The sequence below is a fragment of the Cupressus sempervirens genome, chromosome 7 (genome assembly GCF_028749045.1).
Source record: "Cupressus sempervirens isolate cs-2001-9-10 chromosome 7, ASM2874904v1, whole genome shotgun sequence".
Taxonomy (NCBI): Eukaryota; Viridiplantae; Streptophyta; class Pinopsida; order Cupressales; family Cupressaceae; genus Cupressus; species Cupressus sempervirens.
Genome location: NC_143124.1, coordinates 398,827,062 through 398,844,893, shown reverse-complemented (window position 1 = coordinate 398,844,893; position 17,832 = coordinate 398,827,062).

The window sequence follows — 17,832 nt, the reverse complement described above, 5'->3', positions numbered from 1 at the left end:
TTCATACAACCAAGCACATGTCCACCAGATATGGATTATCCTCCATTAAGCATGGGAGTAAGTGCAATGATGAGAGGATAAGACTACAAAGGTGTAGCATGAAAATTAATGTTGTAGACAAAATGTGCTAAAATGGGAGTGCGAATAACTATGTTGTCTACATGACAACTCAGTGAATGATGAAAACTCTAGTGTTGTAGACACTAAGTGTTGAATTAGAGTTACATACTCTAGTGTTGTCAACATGATGACTAATGAGAGTACACAAACTCCTAAGTGTATTGCCTAAATAAATAATAAAATAATGCATTAACCTAAGTAAACTTAAGTAAAGTGTAAATATTAAATACTTATTTACACCAACAATAATGAATTTGATGAATGCATCATGTAAATTTTATCTTCTATGTAATTTGTAGCATACATATCATGTATTTTTTGGCTAGATTAAGATAAATGATTTAGATATGTAAGAAATTGAACACCTTTAACTAGGATCATGCACAGTGACATGGATCGATAGGTATAAGTCAATAGACCCTATAAATACAATTTATTATTTTTGTGTTTTTTCTTTACCATCCACATCAACTTTATTCAAACATTAAATTTATTATTTTCTTCCCTTCTCTTTACCATCTTCATTAATGTTACCCTCATGTGGAAAAATATAGAGATCCTACTATGTCTCAAATTTGATGGATTGTAGATACCACCAAAAAAGTATTTGGCTGATCTATCTTCCTTGATTGAGGAAAAATGCTACAGGGAACTTCACACTTTTTATGTTTTTGTGTCTTTTAGAGTTGGATTAGGAGTTTGTGTGTGTACTGGAATAAGATCCAATGGATTGGATTTATTGTTAGTTAACTTCATGTTTGTAAGAGCCCATAGTGTTCACTACGTGAAAAGTTGCTATTTTGGCTTTAAATAGTGGAAAATTGGTATTTTAGTGTAGTATAGGTTTTATGGTTGTTTTAGGACCCTACATATCCTATCTAGGGCCAAGGAAGTCAAACTCACCCATAGAGTTGACAAAATGAGCCAAAAATGCTCATAATGCAAAATGTTGCTAGCAAAGTTGAAAACTTGCTTGAGCAACTTTTGCAAGAATCTAGAAAGATATAGTTAGAATAATTGTAACTACCCATGCTTGGATACAAGCATGGATGGATTCAATTTTTGGAGTAGGTTAATGAAGTTTTGGATTACAACTAATATTTTTTGGTATTCCTATATGGATGATTGTGACAACATTTATGTCAATTGTGTTGTTTTCCTTTTCTTATATTGCCTTGTATGGATTGGAACAAGTGATCAAGTCCCATGGGGATGTTGGGTGTTAAAATAGCTTTCATTTGCATTAATTATTTTCTCTCATGTTATTAGTGTACAAAGATAGAAGGTTTGAAGGTCACTAGTTTGTGAGTGATACTCTCAATGTTGTTTGGCTAGAAATGGCTCTAACCTAAGCACCCACTATTGGAATTGGCTGAAACCATGGGGGCAGTAGGGTTAGAATCTATTAATAAATTTTATTTTATTTTATTTCATTTTTATTTGTTGCAATGAATTTCCTAGACCAAGTTGGAAGCCCTATGGCTAATTGTTGAATATAGGTGAGCAAGGAAAAGGATAACAATTCTTTGGCATGGGCACCCATGGCTTTGTGTAAAGGATTTTATGATTTATATAGATTTCCAAGATAATACCCTAATAGGATTTAGTGGTGGAAGGAGTTGAATCAAGCATTCGAGAATAGTTTTACAATATTTATGCTCACTGGTCTAGAGGCCTAATTAATAGGCTTAGAATTAGGGCCTAGTGGAAAATAGAATTACATGTGCAAATAGAAGTTGTACTTTTGGATTTTGATAGTATTAACACATACATTAAACAATTTCAAGGTATTTTATGTGGTCATTTGGATGATTTGGGAGTTATAACCCAAAATAGTAAAACTAGACCTCCTAGGAACTAGGCAATTAGGCCTCCTAGTGAATTTGAGACCAATTAGATTGGTAAGGATTGAAGAAGTGTGGGAAATGCTTTAAAATAAACTTTGATTGGCCAAGAAGAATAATAAGAGTCCAAGTGAATTTGTTAGAAGATCCTAAGAAGAGGTTTAAAATTCTAGCAGGAAAAACTAGTGAAGAAGGCTAAGTATTTGGGGAATTAGTTGGACTAGTTAAATCTTGTGCCCTTGGAATATCCTAAAGATAAGCTATACCTTGGAGGATAATTTGATACTAAGGATCGTGGAGATCCTAACTAGGGGTAAGATCCAATTATGACTAACCTTTGGATGGTTAGGGCAACCAAAGGATAATTTGGAGTGAGGAAGACTTAGAATACTAGAGCCTCTTCATCAAAGTGGTATCTAAGCCAAATCTTAGGTTGGTACATGCCAAATAAGGAGGTAATTCAAGAATATGCTATTATGTCACCCAAGGTAATGAGAAAGGGTGTCATATTCAATTTGGTCAAAGACTTATCGGCCAAATCCCAACAGGATGATACAAAGAGAAAGAAGAATATCATAGAATGGGGAGATGAGAGTGATGAGGAGGATGGAAATCTCACAAAAGAGACATCTAAAAGTAAGGATAATGAGGTGGATTAGGATAAGAAGGTGTTTTTGGAATCATTTAAGTCTCTTAAGAAGGATAGTATGGATCATATCCCTTACTACAGTGGTAGCCTAAATGGGGATGAATTGCTAGATTCATTGAAATCCATTGATAACCAATTTTATTACAAGGAGGTATAAGAGGAAAAGAGAGTCAGCTATACTAAGACTAGGATCAAGGGATTAGCACTAGTATGGTGGAACATGATGCAAGATGAAATGGTAGTAGCAGGTAAGAAGAAGATAGTATCATGGGAGAGAATGAAAATAAAGATTAAGGCTCAGTTCTTGCCCACTAATTATGAGATCTAGATGTATCAAAAGTTGCACAATATAAGGTAGAGAGACTGTAAAGTAAGTTCTTATACTAAATATTTTAATAGGCTAAGTTTCAAAGATAGAAGATAAGAAGAAGAAGTGGAGAAGGTAGCAAGGTACCTTAATGGCTTAAGGCAAGGGATCCAAGATGAAATCACCATGTCGACTCCTCATAGCATGCATAAATGCTTACAAATGGCATTCAAAGAAAAGGACAAAGCTAGAAGAAATAATGAGTCATACCAAGAGGAGGAGGTAATAATAGGGGGTTTAAAGGTAGAAGAAACTTAGGAAGGGGAAAAGGTCCTAGAAAAGGTGATGAAGTTCAGTCTACTAATAATAGTGATAATAACCAATACAAAGGATATTTTCAAAGAAGATATAGAGGAAGGGGACCTCCTAGAGGAAGGTCTTTGTCACAAGGAAGTAAACTTTCAGTCTTTATTGGAAGGGGCTATAATTGCAACCAATTGGGTCATACAATGTGAAGATGTCCTTAGAAGGCTAGTTCATCTTTAATGAGGAAAAGAAGAAATTAGTCAGTGCAAGAGGATGACACAAAAAGTGTCACTTCTCCCATTTCCAAGGTAGGGCCTATAGTGTATGGAGAGAACCTAATGCTATAAAGAACTTTTTTGATGGTACCTTGTACCATAGAGCCACCACAAAGGAAGAATTTGTTCAAGAAAACTTGTATGTCTTATGGGAAGATTTGCAAGGTGATCGTGGACTCTTGTTCCACTAAGAATATTGTGTCCATGGAAATGGTAGACAAACTAAAGTTAACAAGGATACCTCATAATACTCCCTATAAGGTTTCATGGTTGAATAAGGGGCACCAAATAGCGGTGGATAAACAAACTATGGTTGAGTTTGAGATTGGTGAGTACAAAGATAAGGTCCTATGTGACATAATGCCCATAGATTCTTGTCACCTACTCTTAGGACATCCATGGTAATATAATGTCAAGGCTATTCATGATGGTGAGAATAACACCTATTGATCACTAAGAAAGGAAAGAAATTCCAAATGGATCCATAGGAGGAACTTTTTGAGGAGAAGCGTGTAGAGAGAATTGTGATGCTATTGATTGGGAAATATTTTATCAAGGTTGTGAAGGAGGAAAAAGGGGTCTATTGTGTAGTGGTAGTGAAACCAAAGGAGGAGACCAAGGAGAAAGGCAATATGCCACTAGAGGGACAAGTATTGTTAGAAAGATACCATAACATAGTGGATAATAGCTTTCCAAGTGCATTTCCACCAGTGAGGGATGTGAGTCATCAAATTAACCTTATACTTGGAGAAAATTTGCCAAAAAAAGCATCCTATAAGATGACACCAAGTCAAAGTGTAGAGATAATAAGGCAGATTTAAGAATTATTGCATACATGTTTGATAAGGAAGAGTTTAAGCTCATGTGATGTACCTACAATACTTGCACCTAACAAGGATGGAAAATGGAGGATGTGTATAGACTCTAAGGATATAAAAAAAATTACAATCAAATATAGATTCCCAATGCCCTGAATAGAAGATTTCATGGACAAATTAGGAGGTTCTTGTTAGTTTTCCAAAGTGTATTTGAGGTCTAGATATCATAAAATAAGAGTGAGGCTTGGTGATTAATAGAAAATAACCTTCAAGAAAAATGAAGGGCTATATGAGTGGCTTGTTATGCTCTTTGGCCTAACAAATGCACTTAAAACCTTCATAAGGCTCATGAATGAAGTTCTAGTAGATTTCATTAGTAAGTTTGTGATTGTTTACCTTGATGAAATTTTGATATTTAGCAGGTCCAAGGAGGAGCACATCAAACATTTGGAGATGGTCTTAAGGAGGCTAAATAAAGAAAAGTTGATGATTAATCAAGAAAAGAATGAGTTTCTACAAACTAAATTATTTTATCTTTGTTTTATGGTTGCTAATGGATGTATAAAGATGAATCCTAATAAGGTGAAGTCAATATTAGAGTGGCCCATACCTGGGTCCATAGGGGATGCTAGGAATTTCCATGGATTGGCCTCCTACTATAGAAATGTTTTAAGGAATTTCAGTCATGTATGTGCCCCTATCCTCAACACCATAAAATGTGGAGTCAAATGTAAGTTTAAATGGATAGTAAAAACACATGAAGGGTTTGAAATTTTGAAGAAAAGAATTGAAGAGCTACCTACTCTTAGGTTTCCCAACTTCAACCAACTATTTGTGGTGGAGTGTGATGCTAGCAAGTTTGCTACTGGAGTATTACTAAGCCAAGAGGGAGACCCTTTGGCTTTCTTCTTAGAGATTTTGAATTTGGCTAAACAAAAGTAATCCACCTATTATTTGGAATTATATTCTATGGTGTAAGCCCTTTAAAAATGGAGACAATATCTCTTACCTAGGGAATTTGTGGTCTATACTAACAACCATGCTCTAAGTTGTTTGAATGGGCAAGAAAAACTAAATCAAAGGCACTTGAAGTGGGTAGAATATTTAAAAGCTTATACATTGTCATAAGTCATAAGAAAGGAGTTAGTAACAAGGTAGCATATGCTCTTAGTACAAGATTCCTAACCATACAAGAAATACAACTACAAATCATAGGGATGGATGACTTGAAGGATCTCTACAAAGAAGACAAAGATTTCAGAGAACACAATGAGGTATGTGTGAATTTTCAATAGGGATTCAAAGTACATTTTAGTGAGTTCATGATATAGGAAGTTTTATTTTTTAAAGGACATCTAATGTGTGTACCTCATTGTTCAATGAGGGAGAACATTATGATTGAGAAACACCAAGGAAGCTTGGGAAGCCACTTTGGAGTGGACAAAGCACTTGAACAAGTGAATAGGAATTATTATTGGCCTAAGATGTAGTCTAATATAAGTAAGTCTATGGAACAATGCCAAATTTTTCATAGCGAAAAAGGAGAAAGAAACAACAGTTGGTTGTATCAACCACTTTCCATACCCCAAAGGCCTTGGGAGTGCCTTAGCATGGATTTTGTATTGGGGTTACCAAAGACAAGGGGTCATGACAAGGTCTTTGTGGTAGTGGACCATTTTAGCAAAATAATACACTTCATTCCATCTAAGAAAACCAACAATACTTCTCAAATTGTGGGTCTATTTTTTAGGGACATTTTAAGGATCCATGGTTTACCACTCAACATAGTAAGTGTTACAAATAACAAGTTTGTGGGTCACTTTTGGAGGACCTTATAGAAGATTCTTGGCACAAATTTCTCCTTCTCTTTAGCCTACCATCCATAATTAGATGGAAAAATTGAATTAGTGAATACGTCAATTGGAAATTTTCTAATATGTTTAACAAAGAAACATGGACCATCATGGGATCATATCATAGGGCAAGAAGAGTTTTCCTATAATGACTCCATCAATAGGAGCACTAGAAAAAGCCCTTTTGAAATAATGTATGGGGTTCATCCTAGAGGGATCCTAGAGCTAAGAGATCTATGTTTATTAGAAAAAAGGAGTGCACAAGGGGAGTCATTTGTAGAACAAATGAAGGAGATTCATGCTCAAGTCAACAAGACTTTACAAAAGAAAGTGGAGAAGTATAAGTTCGAAGCTGATCAAACAAGAAGGGATTTATAGTTCAAGGTAGGGGATCTAGTACTTTCCTATCTCAAGAAGGGGAGGCTACCAAGGGTTATCCAACTAAGCTACTAACAAAGAAGTTAGGTCCATTAAGGATTTTGCATAAGTATGACAAAAATGCAATTGAGGTGGAGCTAATGACAAAAATGCAATTGAGGTGGAGCTTCTCCTAACTTGAGAATTTCTCTAATTTTCAATGTTTGTGACATTTATTCCTACAAGGGACCACCCTTAGACTTTGGCTAGTCTACTCATGAAGCTTTGGAGGATGATTATTCGATGAAAGGCTTGCCTCCTCCAAAGCCTATGAAGTTGGAAAGTATAATAGATTCTAAAGTGCCAAGAAAGACATGATAGGGTAAGTACAAGGAGTACCTCATCAAGTGGTAGGGACTACCTAAAGCTAAAGCTACTTGGATGACAGAGTTTGATATTGTGGAATACAAGGTCACCATTGAAGACCTACTAACTCGAGGGACTTGAGTTCTTTTTCCTAGGGAAGTATGGTGCTAGGCACCTCCCATTTTTTATTCTTAGTGTATTTTAGAGTTGGATTAGGAGTTTGTGTGTGTTTTAGAATAAGATCCAATGGATTTGATTTAATATTAGTCACTTTCATGTTTGTAAGAGCCTACAATGCTCACTAGGTGAGAAGTTTCTATTTTGGCTTTAAATAGTGGAAAATTGTCATTTTATTGTAGAATGGGTTTTAAGGGTGTATTAGGACCCTACATATCCTATCCAAGGTCAAGGAAGTCAAACTAACCCGTCAAGTTGACAAAATGAGCCAAAATGCTCATAATGCAAAAAGTTGCTAGCAAAGTTAAAAAGTTTCTTGAGCAACTTTTTCTACTTTTGTAAGAATGGGGAAGATGTAGTTAGACTAGTTATAATTTCCCATGCTTGGGATATAATAATAGATTTGATGTTTGGAGGAGGTTAATGAAGTTTTAAATTACAAGTAACATTTTTTGGTACTCCTATATGTATGATTGTAAAAACATTTGTGTAAAGTATGTTATATTCTTGTTCCTATACAATGTTGTATGGATTGGCACAAGTAATCAGGTCCCATGGGGATGTAGGGTGTTCAAATAGATTTCATTTTCATTAAGTGTTTTTCTCTCAAGTTATTAGTTTACAAACTTGGAAGGTCTTGAAGGTCACTCGTTTGTAAGTGACAATCTTAGAACTGCTTGGCTAGAAATGGCTCTAACCTAATAACCCAGTGATGGAATTGATTAAAACCATGGGGAAAGTAGGGTTAGAGTCTATAAATAATTTTTTAAATTTTTTATTTTTTTTATTTTAATGGATTTCCTATACCAAGATGGAGGCCATATGGATGACTATTGAATAAAGGTGAACTAGGACAACGATAACAATGCTTTGGTATGGGTACCCATGGCTTTGTGTAAAGGATTTGATGATTTCTACAGATGCCCTAGATAATCCCCTAACAATATTCAAAGGTGGAAGCAATTTAATCAAGGGTTGGAGAATAGTTTGACAATTTTTTATGCTCATTGGTCTAGAGTCCTAATCAATAGGCTCAAAATTAGGGCTTGGTAGAAAAATGGGTTATGGGTGAAACTAGATGTTAGGATTTTGAATTTTAATAGTATTCAAATGTACCTTGAATAATTTTGTGGGGTAATTTGGAGGATTTGGGAGATGTAACCCAAAACAGTTAAAATAGACCTACTAGGAACTAGGCAATTAGGCTTCCTGGTGAATTTGAGACCAATTAGATTGGTAAGGAGTCAAGAGGTGTGGGAAAGGGTTCAAAATAACCTTTTTTGGACCAATAAGACTAATAAAAGTCCAAGTGAATGTGTGGGAAGATTCTAGGTAGAGGTTTAGGATTCTAGGAGGAAAAACTAGTGAAGAAGGCTAAGTATTTAGGGAACTAGTTGGACTACTTAAACCTTGTAGCCTTGGAATCTCCTAAAGATCGCCTATATCTTGGAGGAGAAGTTGATAGTGAGGATCTTGGAGATCCTAATTGGGGATAGGGGGGGGTCCAATTAGGAATAACCATTGTATGGCTAGGTCAAAGCAAGGAGAATTGTTTGTGAGGAAGACCTAGAATACTAGAGCCTCTACATCGAAAATGCAAGAATAGAAGACAAAAATGAGCCATCTAGTAGGTCTAAAATAGAGAGATCAACTAGAGGTCAAAATATTATAAGAAAAATTATTAAATGAATGAAATTATTCCTTGTAAAAGGGGGTTGTTTTCTTATGATAATGAGACTGGAGGAAATAGGAAGGTTCCCTTTAGGTCCACACATCTTTAGAAAGAATGGTACCCAAGGAACTACCTTCAATTAACTCTACTTTTTTTTATTAACAGAAGGATATATCCCATAGCTCCATATTCATTACATGGTTTGGGTTTATTTTCCATGGATGACATAAAGGTCAATTATAATAAAGTTTCTTAATTGATGGATTATGTAAGACCTTGTTACAATTACAATAACTGGATGTGGATTCTGCAATATAAAAAAAGTATGCATAGGTATATATTGTCAAATAATTATATACAATGCAAATAAAATGATCAAAGTAAAATTATCTCTATTTGCATTGATGGAAGGACAAAAGAAGCATGAAATATAACATGTTTTATAAATAGTTCTCGGCCCATGTCAACTTAAAAGAGACCCAATTGTATATTCAAGGCACATGAGGGAAATCATGTTTTTTTTGTGTGATAAAATTAGTAACTGTAGGGGAAGAGCTTATGATAGATTACAATTTGAATCGTGTTGATATAAAAACATTCACTATCATGGGACTAGTAAGTATAAAATTTAAATCAATCACCTCTAATTAATAACTCCAATATATAATCTATTATTTTATTAATAAATTTTTTTGCTAAGTCTATTACTTTCATTTCACTATTGATTTCTAAGAATTACTAATCTTTATTAAAAAGTGACATGGATCCACCACAAGGAACTAGTAGGGATGTTCCTCCCACCCCTTCTTTAGAAATGGTAAACCTTAATTACTGTAATTGTACAAATTATATAGAAAGAAAATGTCATATTATGATGTTCTTTTCTTTATGGATTTGGAGTTATTTTGATAGTATTTTACTGATATTGATGTCATAACTTTATACTTATTGATAGGGAAAAGCAAAAATGATACCACATCAAATGCAATTTGAAATTGAGGTGATATTTTTAGATGACATCACATGTATTGTTGACTCCATCTTCATGGCTAGTCAGATGATAAATAAGTAAAGTAAATAAATTATTACCCTTGTCTTGGAATAAAATAATTGAGGAGATAGAGGAACTCAAAGATGAATTGATACATAAAGTCAATTGTATGAAGGTAAGTAGTACTTAATCTTAAGCAATAACAAAAGTTAAATAAATGTTTATATTTTATACTGTCTTATGGGTCATGATCTAAAGTATGCATGTGTTCTTCTCATAGGATTTTTTGACACCTTTGCATCATGGTCAACATGGTGAGGGTTTTTCTGCACAACCTTCATGTAAATAATCCTTAAACCTTTTAACCATTCATTAAACCTTTACATGCATTATTGACTCACTTATGTTTGAGATGCTTCTAGTACCTCATTTGATCTTTTTCCATTATAAATGTCTTTGCTAACAATGCATTCTTCAATTCATGATGAAGTGCAGATACCTCCTTCGATCCCCACTCTGATATTGCTAACTACATTGTCAGCAATAAGGAGCTTGTAGAAATTTTAATCTACACCAACTGTAGCTAGGAAAACCTTGTTTTGCTATTTTTTTTTACATGCTAATCATGCATTGATTTATTTTTCTTGGGTGCATTTCATACTCATGAACCTATTTTATGCATTGATAGATACACCTACATGTGATACAAGAACAAAGACTAGTACTAATGATAGTTTACCACTATTTCCTAGATCAGCCTATGTTACTAGTACTAGCTCATTGGGGGGGGGGGGATCATTCTTGTTGAACAAGAAAAATACTATTTCTTTAAAAGTACCCAAGCTTCCAGGTGCTTTAAAATTGTTATTATTTATAGTATAATTGTATTTTACTTATACATAGCTCATTTTGGATTGATAATCCCATGATTTTTTTGTAGGAAACAATGTTTTTTTACGATATTCTTTTTCAAATGAAATTGAAGCTATTTGGGCCCACCATATGTAAAAGGTACATAGCTTCATATCATTGGTGCAATATTTTTTTCTTCAATTTATTGTACTATATTAAAGTTATGTAGTTTTAGTTTTTTTTTATCTAACAATTTTGTTTTTCTCAAAAAGGGTGGAATGAATAGGGTCCTGAGATAAAAAATCAGCTCATTAAATCTTTAGAGGACCTCTTTGGACATAACATTTTTGACAGTACCCTAAGTCTTAAAAAAACATCCAAACATAGAAAGACTACGAGTGACCAATATAGAAGGGCTCTAAAGGTAAACCCAAAGTATGAGTGTCCTCTTATGATTCCACTGATGGAGTGGAATGAAATAATTGAAGATGCAAAAGAGAAAAAGATAAAGGGTAAAGGAATTCAACCAAAGATGAAAAAATAAGGTATGTCATGAAAGTATTAAGTAGAATGTAATCATGCATTAATTAGTGATCTTTTTGTTTATATAATCTAACATGTTCCAAAATTTTCATAGACAGTTAGATACATCAAAAGCTATACAAGCAAGAGTAAAAAAGTTTGGCCAACATAAACTTGGCTTTGGTAGCTATATGTAATTTTACTCTCCACTTTTAAGTAGAAGTCATGGAATTTGATATCAAATTATTTTTTATATAAGGTTGCTAATAATTTTGTTTAATCAAATCATACATGGAAAACTGGTGATATTAAGCTAAAAATATAGGCCACGAAATGCAATGTAGAGCCCACAAATGACAACAAAAAAATTTCCTTGAAGCAAGGGTATAAATTCATGGTTGCATGCCTATGCCAAGAATACCAAAGCCATACCAAAGAATCTAGCACACCAGATGAAACACAAGTAAATTGGTCAAATGAAAAGTAAATAAAGTTGACTAGTTGAGATATTTCATGTTTGGTGTTAATTTCAAACATAAATTGACTATTCTTATTTTGTATATCAAACAATGATAATGATATGCATGACATTTCACTAGAGGGTTCAAATCCTATCACAAAACTTGCATGTGATGAAGGCCATGATGTGTATCACAATGCTAGAGGTATTAATTTTCTATTCAAAATAAATTATGTAATGATCAATAGAATTTAACATCTTCAATTGTAATTGGTATAACCTTTTTCTAAATATTTTAGAGCATGTTGAACATCATGGTGAATGAGTTGATCATGTTCCCAGTGTTTAGCATGTTGAGGTGGTGGCTAATCAAAATGTTATTGTACATGATGTGGCATTGTTAGGTAAAGAAAAATCCATGTTATATTCTACTGGTTAATGAAATACTTGTAACATTAAAAAAGATATGCAAATGTAACTCATTTACTTGTTATTGTAGTAGACCCCCCTTTAGTGTAGCAAGCTCATGCTCCTCAAACTAGGAGGAGGGATCAAAATTTGACATCAAAGCCACAAGAGGAGGAGAATGAGGAAGATATTGATGCTCTTATCAGCCTTTCCTTAAGAAATCTAAGAAGAAGAAAAAAATGAATGTTTTTTAAAAATGCTCTTTGATAAACCTTGTTTGATAAACTTTGTTGGATAATGAAATAACATTGTTTTAATAAATTATTTATTATTGTTGTGTATTAGTGAATTTTATGTCCTATTAATGACCATTTTGTGATTGTATTGATTGAATGTAATAGTTCATGAATAGATGAATGAATTATGCAATTAGATGTTAATGGGGAATTTAGAATGATGTTAGGGGGAGGGGGAATGAGGCCAAATAAGCTTCCACCTTTACATGGTTGGCCTTGTTAAGTAGGGAATATTAAAGTATTCTTGAAACCAAGTCAAGTTCAAACAAACATAGCTTTGTTCTGATGAATAGACCTTTTCCATTAATTAAAAAATTAAAAATACATATTCACAAAAAGGGGCCAAGGGATATAGGATCACCCTGTGAGTTCAAATGGCCTAAGGCTAGAAATCAACTATTCATCAAAAAACATATAAAAATAAGAAACTTTAGGCTACAAGAGCGATGTCAACCAAAGGAGGGTCTTTATCATCTAAACCCCCAAAATCCTTAAGGTTAGTGGTTGACTTAGGAGGAGCCCAACCTTCAGCAACAATAGTATCTTTATTAGTTCTTTTTCTTCTTCAACCCTGCTACTTGGGATCACAGGGAGCAGATGATAAACCCACATTAGTGGTAGCAGGGGGAGCCACCAAGGACCATCCCAAGCCCAACCTCTAAGGAGGTGAAGCCAATTATTGATGGCCACAAAATCCACTATTGGGAGAGGGTGTGATGAGGCTATGACCTTGGGGTTTGTAAGTGGTAAGAAGAACTATTCTAGCCTCGTTGACCACCATGGGGAGGAGTGTGGTCACCGAAAAAGTATTTGGAGGTACTTGAGCAACTATACAAGGGGCATTTCCCTAGTGAGTAAGTAGCTGCTATAGGTGAGCCACTTCTAGTGCAACCTTGTCAATTTGTACTTGAACTACAACATGACATTATTACATATACATACTTTAGAGTACATTGCAACATAAATATCAATAAATCTATGAGAGAATAAAATAGAATTATGATCTTTCTATATTGTAAACAATATCTCCATTTTGAAAGCATGCTAGATTTTGGAGCATCACCAAGAACTACCATATACCAAGTGTAAGCCTTTGGTGAAAAGTCTTGAAAAAATCATAAATCCAAAGCCATTAATTCTAAGCTCTTTTGTAGAACCAAAAAATATACAGAAAGATTCTTGTAAGTGCATTTTGAATGTGTAATTATTAGGAAACTATCAAATAAAAAAATGGAAGCACCAATACTCAACTTGTTTGGTATGATTCAACTTCATTTTGTGTAAGTATTCTCTTCTTGAATGCATCAAATATGCATGGTTTCTCTTGTAGAGATCAACTTCGTAGTTTGAGATTGAGATTAAACCCTTTCTATATGGAAATTATGACTTTAAGAAATACATGATATGTTTTCTTTAATTCTACTATGATTCTATTTATTTATTATGGTAATTGTTGTAGTTACCATTAGATTAAGTCGAGACCATCTTCCATGATTAATGGGACATATCAAGAACATTGAAAAGAAAACATGTAAAATTTTTGCTTAATTTCATTTACTCTAGGTCTTTGCTCATAAGTGAATTTTGAATGTGTCATTTTTAGCAAACTATCAAATAAAAAAGTGGAAGCACCAATACTTGACTGGTTTGGCATGATTTAGCTCCATTTTGTGTAAGTATTCTCTTCTTGAATGTATCAAATATGCATGGTTCCTCTTGAAGAGATCAACTTTGTAGTTTGACATTGAGATTAAACCCTTTCTATATAAAAATTACAACATTGATAAGTACAAGATATGTTTTCTTTAATTCTACTATGGTTCTATTTATTGGTATTATGGTAATTGTTGTGATTACCATTAGATTAAATCGAGACCACCTTCCATGATTGATGGGACATATCAAGAACATTGAAAAGGAAACATATAAGGTTTATTCATATAATTTTACTTAAATTTGATTAATATAGGTTCATAATGTGCATTGAAAATATACTTTAACTTCCAACTTATAGAATACAACTTGAACTTGTCAATTTAAACTAGTAATTCTACATAAAGATACAAGGAGTGAATACACTTGGACTGTACTAGATATAGTCTTTTTATCTACATCACTTACCTACTCCAAGCTTTCAAGGTGTGTTCAAATGAATTTAAAATCAATACCATTTCCTTAATCCCATCTATGGGTGAAAATCAAAGATCAAGTATAGAATTAAGTTAATTACATTTAACTACCAAATCAACTAGTGCTTTGGTGTATGCTCGAGTTACTCAAGGATGCATTTAAGATTACTCAAAGAAAACTTGACATGATATTTATTAATAATAATAAATATCATTGTTCAAGTTAGAATTTTATCATTGGCACAACATCAAGGCTCTCACAAACATGTGGTACTTTCCTAAGGACCTAAGTAGACTCTAAGGTTCATTATCAAGGCTCTAACTAATGGATGATCCCATACCCATATAGTTCCTTCAAAGGCTATTATTTATCCAATGTTAATTGATCCAAAAGGTTACAAAACCCCAAATTATGATTTTTTTCCCAAACTCAAAGTATGACCAACTAGGACTAGTTATTCACAATTAGCCCTTCAACTTTGTTCGTTCCACCTCCATTTTTCAAAAAGTTTCCAAAACATTAGAGAAATAAATTTCATATTTGGAAAAATATTTTTAGTTTTTAGTACATATCAAAAAATTAGGCATGGTTGTTTTGGAAGGAGTCCTTTTTGTTACATTATAGGCCCTGTTTTAAGCTAGAAAACACACACTTTTACAAAGGAAGTACTCACAATACCTATCCCCAAACACTTTTATTTTTTAAAGTATTCTAATCTGATCCCAATCAAGGAAATATAGCCTTAATTTGAGCATATTGGTTGTTTATACCCAAAAGCCCCAAATCACCTTCCAAACCCTTGCCTAACCTAGGGCTTCTTCAATTTCACCTCTCCAAACACAATATCAACCTTTTGTGAGTTTTTAAACCATCCTTTGGACTTACCAAAATTATTCCAATCATAAAATATAATAGTCTAATGGCTAGATCTCTAACTGTTGCTCCATAGCCGTGAAAACCATTCTTTTCCCAAGCACTTTTGGTGGTCACCTATTAGTATTTCATCCAATTCTACACATTAGGATTTAGATATAATAATAACATAGTAATTAGTAGTTATATCCATGAGGTTATCTCCATTTCCATCAAAAACTCAAAACTAGTCAAATGAAACTATGAAACCCTTTAAGCAAACATCAACTTTTAAGAAAACTCAATTATATAAACTTCAATATATCAAATGATGATATCAAAAAAATATATTATGTTTCTAAGATCTTATATAATTAAAGAGATTGAAAGAGATCAAACAATCTTGAACAAAATGCTAGCAAAATGGAGTTTTTCAATGCATTTCCTTAACCAATCCATACAAATTTATGATCCAATAGTACATCTCCTATCCCTATGCCTTGCCCACCTTATATAGGCTAATTTAAAACTTTCACAACCAATTCCATTTAGTTGCGTGTGATTAGAAAATCATTTAAGCCTATACACTAGTTTTCCCTCCAAATTGCTACTAGTTATTAGGATTTAAAATTTAAAATTTGCAATTTTATGTCTTACAACTCTCTAATCACTTTAAACCTTAAAAAAATTTAAATATGGATCTGAAATGACCTCTTATTGTTTCTAAAACTCATATTAACCCTTTCCTAATTTAATTAACCCCATATGGAACTATTGGCCATCAATTGCATTATTTGGTCCTAGGTTCCTTATCATGACCCTTAGGACACTTTATCATTCTTGCATTATTAACCATACAATATGTCATTATTGGCTCTAACACATGCCAATAAACTTCAATTGGTGTCTTCATTTCTTCTTCCATAGTAATTATATGACACAAGTTGATGACATGCAAGGAGCACATGGGAGATGTGGCAACATGAAAAATACTATCAATTTAGCTTGGTTATAAAATTAAAAGAAAATTTTAACATTGATTAAACTATTGTTATCTCTAGAAGTTGTGTCTAGACTAGATTCTAACTTAGTCAACTTTGAGTAACATGGAAACACTCTTGGGTAGTGGGTATACTAAAATTAGGAGTAAATCTTCAGGTTATAGGCTAGTTATTATGTTTCACCTAATTGCTTCTTCAAATGAAAATTTAAACTTGAGAGGTAAAGGGAAAGAATGATTACTTGAAAGTAAATGCTGAAAGAGAATGGGCTGATACACTAAATATTACAATGAAAATATTGTTGGCCAGACATGATGAAACAATTATGAATAGCCGAAATAAGCACAATCTTAACCTCAAGAAACTCATACATGAATATTTCACAAGAAGAATGAATTGTACTGATAAGATGCTAAAGGGAATGATAATATTCACAATTCTGCAAAATTTGAAAGAAAGTATAACATCATGACTTGCAACCTATTAGGAATAAGGTGTCTCAACCTTGTATAATTCCTATTCTTATTATTATTTGTTTTGTAAAATGTACTTTTGCAAATAATATGTAAATGTGAGTGTACATGTCTAGTTGGCATGTTGATCACTTACATGTGTCAGCATCTTGAAGTGTGTGAAGGAGATCATGGCTGAAATGGTTATGACACATTCCTATGATGTGTAAGAGCTATTTAAGGAATGAGCTATGACATGTGTAAGAGCATCTTATGACATGGGGCCTATTTGGTTGCCCAAGAATGAGTGGTCGGTGTGTGTAAGAGAATATGCCAAAAATAGGTTGGTATGACGGATTCCCTTACACTTCTCTTGTGACTGCTATTTAAATTGGCAGATTCTATGACAAGCTATCATTTCATATTCAAGGGATGGATGCCCTTTTCTTGGTATTGCATGCACATGTGGCATTGTGCATGGTTCTTGGTGGTTGAGCCATGAAAAATGCCCAACTCCTTTGTGAGCATTTTTTTGGGTCTTAAGATGTTCATAAAAGTAGTATTGCATGTTGTAAATGCAAGAGAGAGGAAGAGGAGAGTGTGCAGGTACTGAGGTGCTGCTGGAAGTCTTCTATTGTTGCTGTTGAACTTGCATTGCAAGTGTATTGTAACCTTGTGTTGAAGATAATACATTGTGCAGGTTCTGGAGGGGTGGGGTTGTTTTACCGAAAGGTTTTTCCCCACCGAAAAATCTTTGTGTTATGTGTTTCTTTCTTTGTGTATTTTTTGTATGCATGGTTGGTTGCAATATTGTTGTTTACATGATATTGAATCTATAAGTGTAGAAGATTTTAATAGGATTTGCACCATACTTTCCTTAAGAGATTAGTGTAGGAAGCTATTTCCGCAATTGAGTTTCCTTACAAGTGGTATCAGAGCTTTATCAACTTTTGATCCTAGTTGTTGGGTAGGGTTTTTGGAGCTAATATCAAGTTGAGTGGGAGTCTTGTGCAGAGCATCCTAAATCTTGTTTGTAGATTGAGATGGTGAGTTCATCATATGGAAGAATGGAGGTGGAGAAATTTAATGGCACTAATTTTGAGTTGTGGAAACTCAAGATGGAA